This window comes from Haemorhous mexicanus, chromosome 2 (assembly GCF_027477595.1).
Source record: "Haemorhous mexicanus isolate bHaeMex1 chromosome 2, bHaeMex1.pri, whole genome shotgun sequence".
NCBI classification, from domain to species: Eukaryota; Metazoa; Chordata; class Aves; order Passeriformes; family Fringillidae; genus Haemorhous; species Haemorhous mexicanus.
In genome coordinates, this window is record NC_082342.1 from 61621426 (window position 1) to 61642822 (window position 21397).

A 21397-nucleotide genomic window follows, 5' to 3' on the forward strand; every position below is an offset into this window, starting at 1 on the left:
GAAAGGAAAAGGAAGGAAAGGAAAAGGGGAAAGGAAAAGGGGAAAGGAAAAGGGGAAAGGAAAAGGGGAAAGGAAAAGGGGAAAGGAAAAGGGGAAAGGAAAAGGGGAAAGGAAAAGGGGAAAGGAAAAGGGGAAAGGAAAAGGGGAAAGGAAAAGGGGAAAGGAAAAGGGGAAAGGAAAAGGGGAAAGGAAAAGGGGAAAGGAAAAGGGGAAAGGAAAAGGGGAAAGGAAAAGGGGAAAGGAAAAGGGGAAAGGAAAAGGGGAAAGGAAAAGGGGAAAGGAAAAGGGAAAGGAAAAGGGGAAAGGAAAAGGGGAAAGGAAAAGGGGAAAGGAAAAGGGGAAAGGAAAAGGGGAAAGGAAAAGGGGAAAGGAAAAGGGGAAAGGAAAAGGGGAAAGGAAAAGGGGAAAGGAAAAGGGGAAAGGAAAAGGGGAAAGGAAAAGGGGAAAGGAAAAGGGGAAAGGAAAAGGGGAAAGGAAAAGGGGAAAGGAAAAGGGGAAAGGAAAAGGGGAAAGGAAAAGGGGAAAGGAAAAGGGGAAAGGAAAGGGGAAAGGAAAAGGGGAAAGGAAAAGGGGAAAGGAAAAGGGGAAAGGAAAAGGGGAAAGGAAAAGGGGAAAGGAAAAGGGGAAAGGAAAAGGGGAAAGGAAAAGGGGAAAGGAAAAGGGGAAAGGAAAAGGGGAAAGGAAAAGGGGAAAGGAAAAGGGGAAAGGAAAAGGGGAAAGGAAAAGGGGAAAGGAAAAGGGAAAGGAAAAGGGGAAAGGAAAAGGGGAAAGGAAAAGGGGAAAGGAAAAGGGGAAAGGAAAAGGGGAAAGGAAAAGGGGAAAGGAAAAGGGGAAAGGAAAAGGGGAAAGGAAAAGGGGAAAGGAAAAGGGGAAAGGAAAAGGGGAAAGGAAAAGGGGAAAGGAAAAGGGGAAAGGAAAAGGGGAAAGGAAAAGGGGAAAGGAAAAGGGGAAAGGAAAAGGGGAAAGGAAAAGGGGAAAGGAAAAGGGGAAAGGAAAAGGGGAAAGGAAAAGGGGAAAGGAAAAGGGGAAAGGAAAAGGGGAAAGGAAAAGGGGAAAGGAAAAGGGGAAAGGAAAAGGGGAAAGGAAAAGGGGAAAGGAAAAGGGGAAAGGAAAAGGGGAAAGGAAAAGGGGAAAGGAAAAGGGGAAAGGAAAAGGGGAAAGGAAAAGGGGAAAGGAAAAGGGGAAAGGAAAAGGGGAAAGGAAAAGGGGAAAGGAAAAGGGGAAAGGAAAAGGGGAAAGGAAAAGGGGAAAGGAAAAGGGGAAAGGAAAAGGGGAAAGGAAAAGGGGAAAGGAAAAGGGGAAAGGAAAAGGGGAAAGGAAAAGGGGAAAGGAAAAGGGGAAAGGAAAAGGGGAAAGGAAAAGGGGAAAGGAAAAGGGGAAAGGAAAAGGGGAAAGGAAAAGGGGAAAGGAAAAGGGGAAAGGAAAAGGGGAAAGGAAAAGGGGAAAGGAAAAGGGGAAAGGAAAAGGGGAAAGGAAAAGGGGAAAGGAAAGGGAAAGGAAAGGAAAGGAAAGGAAAGGAAAGGAAAGGAAAGGAAAGGAAAGGAAAGGAAAGGAAAGGAAAGGAAAGGAAAGGAAAGGAAAGGAAAGAAAGGAAAGGAAAGGAAAGGAAAGGAAAGGAAAGGAAAGGAAAGGAAAGGAAAGGAAAGGAAAGGAAAGGAAAGGAAAGGAAAGGAAAAAGATTCACCAAGGAAATAAAGAGACATGAAGTTTATGTTCTCCCCCCCTCTGCATCTTCAGGCATAGGGTAATTCTTACTATACAGTAAGTAAGCAAATTCCAAGAGGTTTATAAACAACTTTAGTCTAGTCAAACAATAAATGGTGGTTCAGCAACTGAACAGGTTTGGATATCCATGTGCAGCTTGGAGAACTGCCTCATAAAACAATTCTTCAGAGTGAATTGTCCCAAGAACAGACATTTCACTGGGAGACCAGAAAGTGATTGAATCAAATCATTTACTATCTTCTCTCTTCCACAGAATTTTTCTTTCGCTAAGCAAAAGATTTCTTTTCTAAAAATTAACTAAATACAGAGAAGAGGAGGATCAATTCTACAATACGGTGTACACTCTGGAAATTCTTGATTACCAGCTCCATTCTCCATGAAACAGAGTGAGGAGTTCATGAGTTTATAACAGGAGGCGGCTTATCCCTATTAGGAGAAGACTGCCTAAAAACAGGTAATGTGTTCTTTGCAGAAGAAGCAGAAGATAAAAAGTCTGTTTAAGGAAGACTTTGGTAGATGTACTTTCCCTTCATTCCTAGAGCTCTCTAGGAACTTAACAACAACAAAACAAAAACCACCAAAACATGTGAGTAGAGAGAGCTGAGTTATAAATAGAATTCTTTTCCTACTAAAATCATTACTAAAATTTCTTGGTAAAGAGCTTTAGCTGAAAGAATCCTGAGAGAAAGTTTGATACAATCCCCTTGCAGCCTGCAAAATATCTACTTCTATATCCACAACACCAAAAACAAATAGAGAAGCTATCTCCTGAAGTAAGACAGGCCAGCAGAGACATGTAATTATACTCTGTAGCACTTTACTATTTAACAAAACAATTTTAAAAAAATCCACTCCCACTTTCTTGCAGGAAATTAAAAGCCCCGATTATACCATAAGCAGTAGCAACACAAATGTTACTATTTGGAACATGAGAAGCATTTCACAATTATAAGGGAAAGAGAAGCAAAGAAACAAGTATCTATACTGGCTCTATCTTTACTTCAAAAAATATTGTCACATTACATTCACTGAACAATTTTTTAAGTGACAAAATCAAGCAGTAAGAAACTAACTAAACCAGAAGAGTTTGGCTGAGCAGTTGTTACTTAGCTCTGTGAATGCCAAAAGTATTTTTACAGATCTGCAATTACAAAATTATACACTATTTATTTCCACTGAAGCCTCAACTCCCAACAGGTGAGACAGTGCGAAGAATACAAGCTGCTCAAAGAGCAAGAAAATTATTTATTTATTTTTATCCTGATCATTTGGGGATGCTACACTACCCAGTCTTCCTGTTGACTTCAGAACTGTTAATTTCCTTTTATGAAGACACTTTTCATCATCATGTCATTCAAGCATCAGCGCATGTTATCTTCTTATCTGCCCTAGGCAATAAGAACGTAACTCTCCCCTTGTATAAATAAGGGCAGTGAATCACTGATGGAGCTGGGGACAGAACTTCAAAACTTGTCTCCAGCTACAATTTTACAGACTACTCATTCCTGTAGTCACAGATGGACGTATCATGTAAAGTTTCCATGTACCTCAGGAGAAATGGTGAGAGTCCAATTTTGACATAAAGAACATCCAAAATGCAGACAACTTGAAATTTTAGTGGCCATCCACGCTAAAGTTGTTTTAATCAATCCTTTAAAGAGGAAGCAAGGCTCATGTGTGGCTTCCTTCGTATATCACTCATCTAATTCACAAGATCAGCTTTCCTTGTACTCCCTGGCTTCCCTACACACATGGTGACACATGGCACTTTCAGACTACAGCCCCAGCACTTTGCCTTCACTCTTGCCAAACCTTTGGAGTCCTGGTCATCTATAATAACCATGTATTGGAAAATAAAGTCAACAAAAAGCCCTGCCCTTCTTGAGGAAGTGATACAACTTTCTTCTTCCAAGTGATAGCATTTCCTCCCTCCTTCCCAGTAAAGCACCGTTCGCTGCTGACAGAAGGTGTGGGACCAGATTTTGATAAGAATATTTGTGCTCAGGCAGTGTTTTGACAACCTGCCAAAATTCTGCAGACAACAAAAGCAACAAGAGAAAAAGAGTATCTGTTTTCAATCTTTTGTAACTTAGCTAAAAAAAAAAAAAACACTCTAGGATTTCAAGCAACAAAGAAAAAGCACTTTTTTGGCTTTGCAATTATCTCTGCTGATTTCCAAAGGCCTGCAGAAAATAACAGACTTAACAGAGGTACAAAAATCTTCTTTAATGAAAAGTGTTAGACAACCTAGACAAGAATAAAAGGACATCAACTGCAGACTCTTGATGCCCTTAAAAAATAATTAAAAGTGTAGTTCATCAGACAGCAGCCATCTGAATTCAAGCAGTAGCTGTAGGCCAGATAATGTACAAATCCCAAATTCACCTCAGTGAAATGATACTTCCACATCTGTGCAATGTTGACCTCATTTCTTCCTTTCCCATCTCATACTCTTCCTGGTCTATCAACCACATGCAATTAAAATAAAGTTGTCTGAGGCTGTATAATTTCTTGTATATGGTTGACTTTTCCTCTGCATGCCCAAAGATAAGGCAGGGAAAGCAGAGGGAGCCAGCTACGAGAGTGAGACAATCTTGGCATTGGTAGCTACTGAAAGTGCACACACTGCCACTGAGAACCAGCAAAATTTTGATCCCAAGTGTTGAACTACAAAGAAAACTGCACAAAGACATCTCCATGGAGGTTTCTATGGAAAATATTCTACAATGCAGCTTCTAACAGCTTGGCAGGGGGAGGGGAAGGAGGGAGAAGAGGAAGGCAAAGAGGTGTCACACAGTCAAAGACTCCAAACTTTATGTAACATGTGGCACTGAAATCTTCTTGTTCTTGTGCCCAAAATATTAAACACAGTGAGAAAGCAGAACCCTTTCTTCACCAGAAAACGTGGACTATAGAAAATTATGATTAATTGTTTCAAAAATGCATATGACTGACTTTTCAGTAATCCTGTCAAATCATCCTCTTAGCATTACAAAACATCCACGCAGAGCCATCTTTCTGCAAAACTTTCATTATTTAAATGTTTTCAACAGGTTGGATTTGGGTCTGAATCGTAGGGAATTCACTGCTCTGAAAAGTCAGTATACCACTAGACTGTCCTAAAAGAGACAGCACTGTTGCTAATGACTCAAGAGGGATTTGTGTTCCTCTGCACATCTAGTCGTATTGTGGGACAGGGACAAAATGCATATCTTTAGCCTAGAAACTGCTCTTGAAATTCAGCACTTTCCCCTCAATGTCTGATTAGCTACTAGAATTAAACTTATTTTGCTAAGTATAGACAGAAGGCAGTCTCTGATATAGCTATGATTTGGTCTATTAAAGTCTTTGAGAACTACGATCCAAGGTCTCAGCCGTCCCTAAAATTAAATTTGGGATGTTGAATATCCAATTGAATAGGACAAGGGAGAATGGATTTAAACAGGAAGAGAATAGGTTGAGATTAGATATGAGGAAGATATTCTTTACTGGGATGGCAGTGAGGCACAGGAACAGGTTGCCCAGAGAATCTGCTTATACCCCATTCCTGGAAGTGTTGAAGGCCAGTTTGGATGGGGCCCCAAACAACCTCTTGTGAAAGATGTCCCTGCCCATGGCAGGAGGGTTGGAATCAGATGATCTCTAAGGTCCCTTTGAACACACACCATTCTATGATTCCACCCAACAGGAATTGGAGAGCACAGAAGTGACAGAGCTGGACACAGACACACTGTGGATGTGGAGAAACGCTACACAGCTGTTCCCCCTATGGCAATCAGTGGCCCACATGTAATGACGGAGACAATAGAATGGGACTAGTATGTCCATTATCCCTCTCATAAATATTCCCCAGCAGTGGTATGGGAAAGAAAGTCTATCAAACACTATGCAAGAGGAAATCACCTCCCATTTTTCACATCAAGCACAGAAATAATTTAGTCAATAGAATATTCAGTGACAAAAGAGACACAGGCCCTTTCTCTAGACTAATACACCCAAGAAAAAAAAATAGTTGATGTTTAACTGTGCTTTCAACATGTACTGAAGAGTACAGCTGAAGGATGGGATGAACTCTACCAACACGACGAAGGATGGGATGAACTCTACCAACACGACGAAGATGGAAAATGTTATTTCACCCACTGTCATCACTTCATTAGATTTCTCCCTATTGTTGAAAGATATAAAACTTTTTCTTCTAATGAGTTTTATTTTATGAGTCATTAGGCTGCTTCCTTTGCAACTCAGAATCCTACCTGCAATTGTACCACAGGCCTGACTTGAAGCAATATGATAAAGATCATAGACTGGAGTGGGTTGGAGGGGACTTTAAAGACCATTTAGTTCCAATCCCACTGCTAAGGGCAGGAACACTTTCCACTAGATCAGGTTGCTCCAAGTCCCATCCTTGAATACTTACAGCGACAGGGCATCCACAACTTTTCTGGACAACCTGCACTAGTGCTTCACCACCCACTTTTCTTTCTAACATCTAATCCAAATCTGCCCTCTTACCATTTAAAACCATTGCCTCTTGTCCTGTTACTCTCTGTCTCAATAAACGTCCCTCTCTCTCTATTTTATAAGCCCCCTTAAGGTACTGTAAAGCTGCAATAAAGTCTCCTTGGAGTCTTCTCCATGCTGAACAAGCACTCACAGCCTGCTCTGTTGTAGGGAAGGTTTTCCATCTTCATGGCCCTCCTCTGGACCCACTCTACAAGGGGCACAACTTCGTGCTGAGGACCCCAGAGCTGGATGCAGCTCTACAGGTAGGGTCTCACAAGGGCAGAGGAGAAGGAGAAGCATCTCTCTCGACTTGCTGGCCACACTGCTTTTGAAGCTGGCCAGGATGTGGTTGGCCTTCTGGGCTGCAAGTGCACACTGTTAGGTCATGTCCAGCATCTCATGCCCAGCTTTTCACCCACAGGAATCTCCAAGTCCTTCTCTGCAGAGCCACTCCCAGTGACTTCTTCTCCCAATCTTTACTCATGTCTGGGGCTGCCCCAACACAGGTGCAGGACCTTGCACTTGGACTGTGTGGACAAAGCTTCTCTCTTCATACACTTTTGTTCTCCCTGTAAAAGCTGATGCAGGTAGGAGGCAGCACCATGGGATCTGTTCCAACCATTCCCCCTTAGCCTGCCTGGGTAGACAGACAGTGGAGAAAAGGTTAGAAAATCCTTTTCTTTGATATATCTATATATCTCATATATTTAAAAAAAAATAATGTGTATATATATATATATATATATATATATATATATATATATAATTTGATATGTTTATATCATAGAAGTATTTGATGTGCTTTATCCTGAAGTGTCTAAACCAGACCAGATATCACCCTAATGATGCCCATTTCTCTCTGCTGATTATAAAGTGGAAGTGACTGGCTCAATATTAGGAAAGATTAATATTAGCTGTGACTGTCATTTTTGCTGGTCTAGACTCATTTCTACTTTGCCTTTTTTATTGTTTGCTTTACTTTGCCAATTCTCTCTCTGAGTTACAAACTCCAATATCTGATATTCATGCTTAAATGTCAGTTGGATTCTCTGCATGAAAAATACCATATCTTCGTTAAATAAAATAAAACAAGCAAACAGTAAACAACCAAAGACAAGTCACCCTCATCACCACCCCCAAACCAACTCACAAACACAAAGCTAATTATAAATGTAACATTTAGATCAAGAAGTTAGTTTACGGTAACCTTCAAGATTTATTTTGATCAAGGCAAATGAAAGTCAGTCCTGACACTGAAAATCCAAGCAGATGACTTCTTTTGCAGACTTCTGTCTGCATACAAATTGCCAGAAAGATTGATGATGCACCCAGTGCAGGGATTAGAGTCACTGCAAAACAGTGATAAATAAATAAAATTATCTGGGCTTTATTTATTACTACCCACTCTAAGTATTCATCATTATATTCCCAACTCCTGGGATTTTTGCATGTACATTATAGGGGTTCATTTCTGCTTGTCTCCTACATTCCCTGGCTACTTCATCCCTTTGAAGAAGAGTAAGGAAAATGGTCCATAGGAAAGAAAAGACTCAAACCACTTATTTCTTAGAGTCTTCCTCTTTAATAAAGTGTATTAAGACTGGGACTGAAGCAGCTGATAATAGTATTTGTAGGTATCTTAGTGGTCATGCCTCAGTAGATCTAGATGGCTAACAACCACTGTAAGTTGTTTTTATCTGAGGTCTCTACACTTTCAGAAGGGAGTGACTGTACCAATTCCCACATTTGATGGTTAAAGTGAAAACAGGAAGGGGAGAATATATTGGTCATCCACAAAAATACATACACAGAATTAAGAGAACTACATTAGACCAATTAAGAGAACTACATTAGACCTCCCTGAAGAAAAAATTACTTTATTTTTTTTATATATGCTTCAGTGATTAAATCAAATTGTCTTGGTTTGAAAGACAGGTGTCGGCTAAGGAAGGCAGGAGCCTCCCTTGGAATAGAATATGTAAAACCCTTCCCTTCAAATAATCATAATTTTGAAATTAAGGAGCTCTCAGGCAAAGATATAAGAATAGTAGCACCAGTTCTTTACTAATACGTTAAATTAAAAAAAAAAAAAAATAGAACCCCTAAAACTCCAGCACAAATAGATCCTAATTATTTTTCAGGAAAAAAAATACCTGCTCTAAGAATCTCAATAACTCAATAACAATAATTCTGAAGAGCTAGAAATCTAAGATTAACTTGGTCAATTGCTGAAAATACAGTCTCTGATTTCTTGCACTCTCTCATCATTAGAAATATTACATGTGCCAAGCAAATGCGCTGATGGATTGACTATTTAAATCTATGCAATTTTAAACTCTTCTCAAAACATACAGTCATATGTCTAATAAAGCCAAGAATGTCAAGTACTCCTTCTGCTGGGGACAGCCAACCTTTAATCTCATGCTCCAGATCACTGCAGGCAAGCTTAAGAAATCTCTCAGCCTTCACACACCCTCCCAGGCTGGCAATACAGTTGTACATCCAAAAGGGAAGGTATGAGGACAACCAGCGTACAAGAGCAATGAAGAGACACATGTAAAAAAATCCCAGTTGCATCTAGCAGGATGTTTAAAAATGAACTGTTTGTTCCTTAAAGTAAACCACTGGAACATTAAAGCAGAGTTTTAAAAATAGCTTTTTCTAACATTCAAGAATTTATATTTTTATGTCATTCTGTATTTACCAGCAGCTTTTCTACCAAAACATCAATTTGACATGAAAAAAACATTCAGATCAAAGGAATGGTGTACAGAATGATCACTGGGCAGCAGTGAGCAGAAATCAATTTTAAAAATAAGTCTGTTTATTCTAGCTATTTAAACAGGTATTTTTACTCAGGGAAAAAACAAGTAACATTAATATTACATGGATGACTCCTCCAGATGCTAGGTGAAACAACTCCTCCAGTTGTTAGGTGAAAGTGTCTGCTGCTGTACACATACAAATGTAACACAGAAGACAAAATTAAGACAGCAGCTAACAGAGAAACAGATCGCTTATTAAACTTGTGTTTAATACCTCTGACCAATGCTTGGAGAGTACATACTGCCTACAGTTCTTAACTCAGCAAACTAAAGCAGGCAAAGATAAAACCAAGATTTTAAAGGTTTGGGTTTTCTCCTCTAATAATAGTTACCAAAGTAGATTATGAGCAAAATAAAGAAAAATCAAGGCAGAATATGAGTAGTATCATTCAGTAGACTATGGGCACAATAAAATTGAGATGATCAACAATATGCAAAACCAATTATCTTCTCACACCACCCAGAATACACTGCACAATGAATTTAAAATTAAATCCGAACCAGAGATCAGACCATGGTTTATATATCTTTTAACTCAGCATACAACTGGCTTTGAAAAGGATTGTGGGCTGGAGGTAAAGGTGTTTTAGATGGAGAGCAGGCACAATGCTGAACTATGAAGTTTAGTATGGACTGTGAGGAACATTGCACTAATAACCTCACAAAAATACTACACTAAAGACTTGTTTCTAAAACATATGTCTTAAAATTATTTGAGCCAACCAATCAAGTTGATACATGAAAAGGAAATTTACATTTATCAGTCTGATTATCCTACTTAGCTGACTCCATCACTGGATCTCATATCAGTATTCATCAGCAGTTTGTTTAAGAAAATGCATTTGCCCTCAGACCCACTTTAATGGTTTTAATATTTTCTTACAATCAACTGACAGGATCCCAGTTAATGCAGTAAGATCATTTAAAGCCATGACTCTGTTTACTTTCTCCCTTCCAGACTCAAAGGAAAAGTTAGCTTCAGTTCTCATTTCTAACTAGCTATTCAGCCTCCAAAACAGATGGAAAATCGGTTATTACTGAATAGTAGCTAAGCAGATTCTAATATGTAAGATTTTATATATATATATATATATATATATATATATATATATATATATATATATATATATATACACACACACACATATATATATACACACATGTACAAGGAAAATTCAGTAACTAAGGGGACAGCTATACCTCTAATAACTCAGTCTTAACCACACATACACATACAAAAAAAAAAGGCTAATTAAATTAAAGGCAAGACACTGGAAATGGATAATTAGAAAACAACCATGATCCAGAAGATGCTGTCAACTTTCATCTGTAGTGACTCACAGAATACTGACAGAAAGCAGTCAACCCCATCTACCAATTACACATCTGTTTAAAAGCTGTAATGAAGACATGGCCTTTCTAACCAACAATCATGCCCAAACAATCTTCTCCTCTTTGAAATAAAGCAGGGATGCCACTACATGTCGATTCATCTCAATGACTTCTTTTGGGGCTGAAAACAGAGAACAAAAAAATCCTCACGTGCTCCTCTGGTGGCAAAATATGTCAAAAGCCCCTAATGCCCCTAAATTCCCAAAAAATTTCCATGCATGCCTAATTCACACATTTGGCATGCACAGATATATACACAGAGCGACACATGTATGTACGTTGGTGTACAATCTATATGTGTATAGAAGGCTCCATGTACACATATAATACCAAAAAAATCTCAAAATATAAATATCTATAAAAAATAATGTGCTGGTTTGGGCTGAGATAAAGTTTATGTTCTTCATAGTAGCTAGGAAGGTGCTAAGCCTTAGTTTTTTGCTGAAAAGAGTATTACCACAGGTATGTTTTTGTTACAGCTGAGCAGTGCTGACACGGCGTAAAGGCCTTTTCTGCTGCTCATGCCACCCCAAGAATGAGTGAGCTGAGGGCATACAAGGAGCTGGGAGGGGACACAGCCTGGAAAGGTGACCCCTGCCACCCAAAGGAATATCCCATAACACGTAACAAAATCACAGAAATGTGCTGAGCTGGAAGGGACCCTCAAGGATCATCAAGTCCAACTCCCAGCCCTGCACAGGACCATCTCCAAGAGTCACACCATGTGCCTGAGAGCACTGTTCAAACGCTTCTTGAGCTCTGTCAGCCTTGGGCCTATGACCACTTCCCAGGGGAGGCTGCTCCAGTGCCTGCCCCTCCTCTTCTCCTCACAAGAAAGTTGTAATTGCAATGAGGTCTCGCCTCAGTCTCTTCTTCTCTAGGCTGAACAGATCAAGTGACCTGAGCCACTCCTCAAGGCCCTCCACCATCTTTGTTGCCATCTTTTGGATGCTCTCTACAGCGTCACACTCTGCACAGAAACCTGGGGAAGAAGGAGGAAGGGGCAGAAATTCAGAATGATGGTGTTAAGTGACCATTACATGTCATGGAACACTGCTTTCCTGGAGATGGCTGAAAATCTGCCTGCCCATGGGATGTGGTGAATGAATTCCTTGTTCTGTTTTGTTTGTGAGCACCTTTTGCTTTACCTATTAAACTGCTTTTGTCCCCACCCATGAGTTTTTTCTCACAGAATCACTAGGTTGGAAGAGACCTTCAAGATCAGAGTCCAACCCATGCCCTAAGACCGCAACTAGACCATGGCACCAAGTGCCACATCCAGTCTTTTTGTAAACGCTGGAGAGGAGTGAGTGAGCAGCTGCATGGTGCTCAGTTGTTGGCTGGGGGTAAACCACGACAGTGACTGCAGAAAGCAGCCACTAAGGAGCACTAGACTCTAACAGGCCAGCAAGCCCCATGGCAAACATAGAAGCCAATTAACAGCTAAACAGCAGTAACAGCTGTAAATTCAATCTAGCGCTCTCCTATAAAATCTGTTGTCATCTCAAACCCTATAAGCTCCACACTGGGCACCAAAAAACACTCTATCCCAGCCAAAAGCAGCACAACTATGTTTATTTGGTATTTTTTTCTGTATATGTGAATATGCTTATAAATGCATTTACATACATGCACACACAGACAAAATCTCAGTTACATCTCTTTCTCAAAATTTGCATCCCAAGAATAAGGCAAATTTTGGATTAAGAGAGCCAGATAGTAAGTAAGTAAATAAATAAATTCATACATAGATAAACAAAATGTGATTAATTTAATTTGGACTGTGGCCTGTGTCCACAGCAGAGCACATTAACCACTCTTATTTCTATTCCTCTTTTTCACACTGCGGCTCAATACTGACAAGCATGGAAATTAGGAGAGCTACTACACTGTATTCCTGTCTCCAAAGTCCCCAGAAGCACTAATTAATTCATAGGCCATAGCTTAGAAATTTGTGAAAGTGAATATCTGAAAGTCAATTGAAGCAAAGAAAAAACTCTACCCTTTTTTACTTATAGGGATTACTCACTGGGCTCTTTACATCTCTAACTCAATTGCTTTATTATTTGATTCAATGCTTAAATTTTTTAAAGCTATCAAAACATATAAGAAAAATGTCAAAAATGAAAGTGCTTTCAAAATAAGGAACACAAGTTTTAACTGTTACTTACACCTCAAATAATTAAGCTCTCAGATTCTACCCTTACATGTCACTCCTCACCCCATATTTTTAAATTTCCTTCTTCTTGACAGCACAGGCTTTTAACTCCATGTCAGGTGCTGACCCCCTACTTTTCATCATCCACTGCTGACAGTAGGTGAAGCAGATGAGTCAAAGAACAGTCTAAATAAACTATTTTTTAAAAAATGAAACCAAGCAGTAGATTTGGGTGCAGCACCAATTATCTCCAATTCACTGGACCATCCCATCTGATGTACTTGAGCTGTGCTCCTATTCTGTGAGAAGATGGAAGGGTTAACACCACCATGTCACTGATGCAGAGTTTCATCCAGCTGTGTAACGCACTAAGGGAAATTCAGCAGAGTCTGAGGTCTTCATTTGACTCTTACCCCAGGGTTTCCACTAACTGCACCGGGACTTTATTTACTGAAGGTGAACTAAAAATTCACAACAGAACTGGCAAAACATAACAATGGGTTTGTTCTCATCAGCTTAACACCTGTTTTCTGAATTAACATGAGTTATAATTATTAAAAAGAGTATCCACAACAAATAGCAAGAGCTGCCTCTCTCCAGAGTGATCGACTCTATTTCCTACAAGTTACTGCTTTTTGCTTGCATTCATCACTTTCTTTTCTACAAATTGTAAACACCCAATTATTCCTCAAGCAATTCATGCTTCATGTTTTTATTGATCAGCACAGTCAACTGGCTCAGCTCTGCACATCAGAATTTCATACACTGTAAAATGTCTCAGTGCAATACGAAGGTACAGTTACTTTATATATAGTCCCATGCATGCAGTTGTTCTCCTTTGGATGAATAAGGAAACATTGCTTGGTAATCTGATCAGGACAGGCTTTAAATTAAAAAAAAAAAAAAATCTCACAGGAAATAAAATAACCCAGTCCCCAAATATCATCTACTCGATGCATAACAGTCATCTAATCTGCATTTTTTTCTCAGTTAGAGAATTTATTTTCTCTGTTTTATGTTCCATACAAGTTTAAATTGCTCCCTTGAATATGCCATAAAAATGTATAAATGAAAACTTCTTCAAAAGTAGTTTTCTGGGAAAAAAAAAGCAAAGGTACTTTAACTGTTGGCAAAAATTCTTCCCTTTGTTCATACTGCATCCAGCTCTGGGTTCCCCAGTACAGGACAGACATCAACCTGTTGGCCCTCCTCTGGACTCATACCTCTGCCCAGGGGAGCCGTGGATGCCCCATCCCTGGAAGTGCTCAAGGCCAGGCTAGATGGAGCTCTGGCCAACCTGGTCTAGTGGATCCAGTGGGGGGGTTGGAACTGCATGATCTTTAATGTGCCTTCAACCCAAACCATTCTGTGGTTCCATGCTTCTTGTATTGCAGAAACCGTTTGTAGTCCTAAAAGCAGAACTGAACCTAGGGATGGAGACACATTACACTATCAAGAGACCCAAAATAAGGAGGTATGCTTTAAACTGTGATTTAAATTAACAACACAATCCAAGATACTGAAATCTGCTCTATTGCCAAAATACTACCTTATTTTGATGGAAATTTTAACCTCATCCTTACTCTAGTGACAGACCAAAATGGCAGTGTAACCAAGCCTTTGTACAAATTTCAGCACTTGGGTTAAATGAAGCAGAAAGATTGGACTTTATTCTCCTTCCCACATAATTCATGCTCTACAAATAAGTGGCCTTCACTTCCTGGTACATTGCAGGTCTGTTCCAACTTGCTTGGTTAGAGCAACCAACACTGGTAGCACAGATCATGCCTTTCTCTCTTACTCATTCCTTCTAATCTTCCGCCTTTTCAACAAAAGGTATTTACTTTTTTGCTAATATCTTTTCCCCCATCTCATTTCAAAACAGATTGTTTCTCCTTTATCTTTACCTTTTTAATTAGATTTAATAATCCAATAAAATACTTCACACCAGTGGGCAGAAAATGCTCTACCTAAATGAAAACATTTGCTTTGACGGTAAAAAAAAAAAAGGATTAAAAAAATGTGTGTGCCAAAAATATAAAAACCAGAATTAAAGTATTTGTTCTGATAATGCAGTTGAAGGCACCACGAAATCTCTAATTTATTTCCCAAATTCCAGTCACTCAACTGGATATACTATAAGTTCACCACTGGGCTGATAGGACATGAAAACAATAGATATACAGACACACCCTAAGAGAACATCCCAGCTTTCCTCTCACTTGGTTCTGCTTCCCAATTTTTTTCCCCAATTACTTTTGAGACAGACTAAGTTCACCACAGGCTGCCATAGGCTGCACAAACCCCCTCTCCCTTTCCTTGTTTCCTTGCTACTTTTAAACTAATGGACTGGTGTATCTCCCCTCCTCTGTTAAAAGGCTGTGTTTATCCCCAGTTTAACTTTTTTTTTTTTTTTTTTTGTAAAATTAATCTCCAGCATGCTCAACGGAAGTTTTCCAAATGTCCTATTTGGATGAGTGTGTATTAGTTAGTGGGTCCTATTTTTAGCTGTTTTGCCTTACTTTACAGTGTATTTCCTTAAATAGCAATCTGGATATCAACACAGAGCACAGATGAAAACTAAAACATATTCCCTGTTTCACATATATTTAGGGACATGCATTTTTATGTTTATAAAGAGGAATATCTGAATATAAGGAGAGAAATTTAGCATCATAAGGTTAAAATAAAAATTATTATAACTTGGAAATTTAGATTTTTTTAATGGGAAATAAATCCACTTAATTTTAGACATTTTTAATGATAGAGCTGCAGCAGCTGGTATGGAATTTATTGGTAATCCTAATTATACTATAAGCTTTACTCTGAATCCCTTTTAAACTTGAGGCACTTCAGCTGAGGTGGACAGGATCTCCCTCTGGAGGCCTTCAGAGGCATCTCCCTCTCTCTCTTGACAAGGTGGGAAACTACTTGGTTGCACAACAGGTGGGCTCCTGCATGCACTCAGCCTGAAGATGCTCACCCTCTCCTTCCTATTTTCCATCACCCATACACTGACCTGTATTCCACCCCTCTGTCAGCTATGGTGATTCAGCCTGGATCAATGAAATAACTGAGTTAAAAAAGAAAATAATAATTCTTAAGTTATTTTCATCCTAGATCATATCAAAGATCTCATTTACAGAGAAAAGCATAAAACTGTACCAGCATCATTAAGAGAAGCAAATGGCAACACCAAAATAAAACAAAATTTAAAGAAAACAAACCAAAAAACCTCAAAGCAAAGCACCACGGGAGGCATTAATTTGTAAGTCCCTTCCCACTCAGAATATTGTATGATTCTATGATTCATCTCTGAATGCAGATACCAATAATTAATAGAATCAGTATGGCTTCACTACCCCAGTAATTTAAATGAAAAACATTGCAATGAAGACACAAAAGAAAAAGAACTTGCAAAACCTCATTTGAAATCAGAGGAAAGTAGAATTCCTAATGGTTTTGCAAAACTGCGCAAACCACAAATAGACAAATGGTAAGCTTTCTGATAAAATATGCTCTTCAGTGAAGCTGAGATGAGAAAAAAACAGATGGAATTTTCAAATATATTAGCAAGTCATGCAACCTCATTAGTTAAGTAGACTGGAGTAACTTCTTTAGCAAGTCAGACGTATCAAACACAGGACCAGGAAAAGCTGCACTGTACAATGGACTTGACTTTTCATGGCTTTGATACAAGCTTGAACTAACCAAAATCTCCTGCAAACAATGCAATGCATTTACTTGTGCACTTTTTTGATGGATTGATTTCAGGTTTTCCCTTTGTTTCCTTATCCAGCATTTTCACTCTACATCCTAGCAGTAGATCTTCCATAACCACATAAGCATCACAGAGACAACCTATGTGCTTAATCTGCCTTAATCTTTGGGAAGTCTGTCTGTTCATCTATACGATAGTACATAACAAGATATGATAATATAAACCTTCCCCTCCTCCTGTGGGGATACTTCATTGATTCCAAATGGGCTTCCCATTCCCATTTTTACAGTATTTCTTGTAGTACTCACACAGGAAACTTAGTCAAGACTGAGATGGGAAATTTTTTTCTTTGATTTAATTTTATGTTTAGTATTTGACAGTTTTTTACTAGAAATCTTTAATGAAATGACCAATTTAAAGAAGATGGTTTTGATAATGATGATGATATTGAGAGGACATGCCTGTTTCATAGCAATGCAGACAGAATCTGCATATCACTAAACCAAACCTATTTAATTATTTAATCCTATACAATGCTAAGAGTTGACATTTAATAGTCACATTTAAGAGTAACAAAGGTAAAAGAATAATGCAGCTGTGTGTTCAACAGGCAACTTATCTTGCTTCTTTGTGCTTTGAAAATAAAGTATTTTAAACTAGCAACTTATCTACTAGCACACATCAATAAGTATTTAGCAACATAGTATAATACTCTCCTTGACAGGTTCTAAGTACCTGTTCCAACAACGTCAAGTACATAGTTATTTCAGTAAAGTCATATTTAAAGTATCTGACTTTTGTGTAAAAAGATTCAAAAGAAAATTGATGATCTAGCTGTTGCCAAAACGTATTTTTTAATTGACATAATAATTAAGCAAATTAGTATGAAGGCAGCCACAAAACCATGGAGCATTTCTCTTGTAATAACTCATTATGCAATGTTTTATACTAAACATTCATCACTAATCATTTTCATCATCATAAAAATTGGGATCAAAATAAAACTAGGATAATATTTTTGTACCTCCAGCAGCAACACAAAGATGTAAGTTTGATTCCTGCACAGCAATAGTCTGGATCTTTGCTATTATTGGTGAGTATGAAAACTTTGAGAAGAAAACAGTATGAGGAAGAAGTTAAAATAGTTTCAGGTAAGTGACATTTATATACCTCCAATTAAAGAAAATATAAGACAGGTGCTATGTGAATAACAAAATATCCACTTCATATTACTAAGGTAAATCAGGTACAGATAATAGCATGCATTACACAGAGAAAGACAGACAGCTGTAGATTAATACAAAGATGTAATAAAAATAACAATGAAACAGAACATAAAGCATTAACAGACATAAGACCAGACGAGCTGAGAAATACTGAAACCAGTGTGATTTCTTCCAACATATAAAACACATCTGATTATAAAACACATCTGTTTTAGAGGAAATTATGCTCACTGCACAAGTTTACTGAATGTATGTTACTGCTCATATTAGCTCAGTTAAAATCCATCATTCTACGACACATTTGCCTTTATAGAGAAATCTGATTTTACAGATACACACCTAAGAGTTAATAAGCTTAATATTCTTACAATACTTACTGCTTCACTGATTCTCTAGAACTATGTCTTCGACAAAACCAAAAGTCTAGTCTAACTCTTATTTCCCAGGAGTTTTCCCACAAGTCTGCAAAATAGAAGATTTCAAGTATGTACTGTGGCTATTCTGCCTCTCAAGGTTTTTATATGCCACTGCCCTCAGTCAGATCTATTACTCGCCACATAATCTAATATAGAAAGAATTCACCTGATTGGTTAAACTGCAGAGTGAAATGCTGCTATATAAAGCAATATTTTGAGCTTCCAGTTTGGGATGTTCCATGAGCACAACACTTTGAAGGAAAAGAGAATTTCCATCTATGAGTAAATAAAAAGCCACACTCCAAATATTTTCAGCTATTTGAGATATTTTTAAACATCTGCATTTCTTATCAGCATTGGCATGGTTCAGACTGGAGGGAAACATGAGATGGAGCCATCCAGGAGTTTGAAGGACGGAGCAGCCACTCCTGCTCATCCTCACTGCCTGTCCAGGGGGTCAGGTTAAGAGATGGGGGGGTTATGAAGAAAAGAAATGAAACACAGAAAATAAAGCATTTCTGCTCATCTCCCAGCAGCTTTCATGTTCCCACAACAGCCTCTTTGCAATGACCTCTATCCCATGGGTAATTTAAGGACTGAAATATGAAAAGCACAAGTGACACAGGTAGGAATCCAAAACACAGAGAAGGGAGGATAATGACACATAGGAAGAAAAAAGGAGGGTGGGTGCAATGACACAAGTGACTGAAGTCCAAATGCACTGGAGTGAAGGATAACTATGAAAAAGCATAGAAGCAACATGAAAATGTGAAAATACTGTAATATTTACTGAACAAAAGCCCTCTGCCTTCCAAGGTCACCTCAACTACTTGACATGACACCTTAACTTCTATTCTATCCTAAAAGCTTCTATTAACATCTTGAACTAGTGCCTGTATTAAGAAAAAAAAAATATTATCTTTTCTTGTCTAAACCAGGAGCTGATTAAAGCAGCCTTCTAATAAAGAAAAAACAGTTATTTATATTCCAGCACCAAGGAATGGCACTTGCCTTTGATCTCACTAAATGTGCCTCTTCTACACATATTACCTATTTACTTATACAGAAGGAAAGTAAAATTGCTCAGGTGTTCCTTACAAGACATATTTTCCCTGTTTTGCAAATAACAATTTTAAAGCCTAATATACAGCCTTGCCTCTGCAGAAGTCAGCTGAGCTCCTAAGTCTTGTGTAAATTTAATTCATTGATATACTTAGTAAATGAAAATGCAATTCCCTTTCCCGTGCTATTTTGATTCATACGTTCCATGAAGATATTAACAAAATAAATCACAAAACACTTGCACTGTACTTCTACACATCAGTCTTAAACTGGCAGAACTACCCTATTAGAAGTCATTTTCATGTAGTGGGAAAGGGCATGAGAAAGATTAGATCTGTGAGATTTGCCTTGAACAGGGAGTGAAAACCTGACTGTGAGCATTCAGAAAGCTGTGATTGAATTGCTCTTGCTATCCAAATACACAACTACCTTGTTATTTAACCAGCTCTTCTAAGGTAATTAATACAGCATTTTAGGAGGTGACCTAAATGCTAGGTAGGACTTGGTAACTCCCTTCCTACTGAGCACCAAACCTGTCACCTTTCTGGAAGTGGAATAGATCATCTCCAACTACTTGGAGCAGGTACATTACAGCAGAAGAGAAGGAATGGCTACTATACACCCAAACTAAGTTACTGTGAAGAGGGATGAGGGAAGGAGCAATATCCTACAGAAATCCCTGACATCCATCAGACTTCACGTTAGCAAGTTCCATTCCTGACTGAAAAAAGTAAAATCTGGCCAGAAAATAAGAAGTGATGAAAAATAAAAGGGAAGCCCAAAATATGGGGGTTGCAAATGAGAGTAATTGCTTTGGAGAAGCACCTTTTCTTCCACTAAAGAGGGAGTGTGGGTAACAAGGTAGAAGACTAACCTGGTATCAGTGAAATGAAGAGACATGAATCCCATCTTAACTACTCCTTCTAGAGATTGTAGAAGAGATAATCCCATTCACAACACAAAAGCTGCATTTCCCTGTATTATTTTATGTTAGCTGTATGTATTGCACAACTTTTATGTAAAACAATTTGGTTTAGCAAAATAGCTTTTTAATTAATTTTTCATATAGGTTTTCTGACAATCTATTTTCACCTCAAAAAGCACTATGGTTCTATATTCAGACAGATGGTTAAAAGCATCTCAGATGACAGATATTATCTATATTTATTTGCATCATAAAGCAATTTCTTGAAGGTAAAGCATTATAAAAGATAACAAAAAATGTATTAATATTTGCATTTATGAAGCAATTATTAAAAAAAAACCTTCTTAATAAATGTGGCATGGACATGATATGTGGACAATGTGAACCTAAGTGGCAGAAGGTTTAGTTGGAAAATGATATATATCAAAAAATAGACTCCTTTGTCTCAAAGAAAACCCCCCAAAAACCCCATAGTTTAGACTCTTTTCCACTGTTACACTGTTTGTTATCTGTAACAAAACAGATGACGATCTGTTTTGTTTATTATCACCATTATTACCAGACACCTTTCCAGATACATCTGCTGTACCTCAACTCTGAAGGTTATTAGTTCATTACTTTATTAGAGAAGCCTAGGAGTAACCAGGTAAAGAGAATGTAGTTCATTAGCAGCTCTGAACAGAATATATACTAATTCAGTGTTACAACATGTAAAGTGAATGGAATTAAGGAAAGCAATTTCAGATAATGAAATTTTAAATACTTTATATTCTATTAAGTTGCTTCCAGACTCCATTGGACAAAAGACAGACAGACAGAACCAGCTACAGAGTTAATTATCCCTCTTTCAGATCTTTCTAGTGAAATAGCCTGTTCTCTTGATAAATTGATTCACTGAAGTAATATTAAGGTTTGAAACTAAGAAGTTCATTGAACTGCTGAATTATGGCTCCATACAGTTTTTTCTCAGAAAACTTATGCTTCTGGCTTTGATAAATTTGTTGGACAAAAAGCTACAAAGCGAAAAAAAACCACCCCAACCAAGTGAAGCAATTATTAAAAATACACCTATTTCAAGGTCATCCATGAGTTTTTACTGCCATCCAGTCCCTGAAGCCATTGACACGTTCACTGGGAAAAAATGCTGGGTGCTGCCAAGGTATATTGTTTATTGGCATAGAGACCAAGAACTCAAATGAGTAGTTCCATCAGGTATGCATTCAGCATAAACCAAACATCATTCGCAACGAAATGATGTAACAAATGTAGAAGCTAAAAGAAAACCAAGCCGTGGAACAGAAGCAAGCACAGCGTTCCCAATAACAGGGATGGGAGGAGATTCCTAGGACACTAACTCAGGGCACAGCAGTAAAATACTGACTGCAGAGTGTGCCACTGTTCTTGAATCATTACTTCCTTTGACACTGTCAAAGGTTGGCCG

The 21397-nt window shown here is 38.3% G+C and overlaps 1 protein-coding gene across 2 annotated transcripts in view; it reads right to left on the reverse strand.

Moving 5' to 3' along the window:
* Positions 1–21397, reverse strand: part of DGKH (diacylglycerol kinase eta) — a 162764-nt gene that overhangs the window by 116193 nt on the left and 25174 nt on the right. The window lies entirely within an intron of this gene.